Source organism: Antechinus flavipes, chromosome 1 (assembly GCF_016432865.1).
Source record: "Antechinus flavipes isolate AdamAnt ecotype Samford, QLD, Australia chromosome 1, AdamAnt_v2, whole genome shotgun sequence".
Taxonomy (NCBI): Eukaryota; Metazoa; Chordata; class Mammalia; order Dasyuromorphia; family Dasyuridae; genus Antechinus; species Antechinus flavipes.
The window spans coordinates 690,879,443-690,880,221 of NC_067398.1; the positions used below are offsets into that span (position 1 = coordinate 690,879,443).

Below are 779 nucleotides of genomic sequence, written 5' to 3' on the forward strand. Positions count from 1 at the left end.
GTAATTATTAAATAAAAAAGAAAAAAAAAGAAAAATATATGTGGAACACTTTAAAAAAAAAAAAGAAGGGAAACTCTTGCAATAGTTCAGGTGAGAGGTGATGAGGAGGGAGCATGAGTGGAGCATATCTGGAGGTGGCTTTGACAAGATAACAACTGATTAGATGTGTGAGGTGAGGGAAACTTGAGAAGGCAGAGTCAAAAATGACTTATCTGTGTGGTGGTGATAGGCAAAATGTTCAACTGCTCTGAAAAGGTGAATGAAAAATGGCATTTCTGAAGATCCAGGTTCTTTGTGTTTAATTATCTTATTCATTTCTAAGAAAACAGAGCAAAGGAGAAAGTGAGCTCATCAGTAAAATGATTCATTCAGTAATTATAGGGCAATTGATAGAGTCATTGAATATTTCAAATTTCTTGTTTACTGATAATTGAAAAATGGTAGTCATCTTACTTTGACAAAATGATATTGAAGGGGGAGGGAAACTGTTCCCTTTACTGAAACTGTGTTCCCTTTAAGATTATCACTCTGAAACTGTGTTCCCTTTTGGAGTCTCTCCCTCCCTTCCCCCAAATAAGTCATCTTTCAGGGATGCCAGACCTTTTGATTCAATTAGAAATCTTCATCAAAAAGCACCCATTTGAAGTGTTGTGAATTCCAATAGGAGATCTGGGCTAGATACAGATAAGCATCTAGGCCTGAGAACTTGACTTCCTTTTCAACCTGAATCCTTAAGACTCCTTTTAAAGGACAGTTTCGAAACTCATCCTTGCAGAAGG

At 36.6% G+C, this 779-nt stretch overlaps 1 non-coding gene across 1 annotated transcript; it reads left to right on the forward strand.

Moving 5' to 3' along the window:
- The first annotated feature begins 212 nt into the window (after positions 1–212).
- Positions 213–285, forward strand: LOC127546100 (small nucleolar RNA Z40). The gene has a single exon (XR_007949960.1). It is a non-coding gene; the product is annotated as a small nucleolar RNA Z40 (small nucleolar RNA).
- The last annotated feature ends 494 nt before the right edge of the window (positions 286–779 follow it).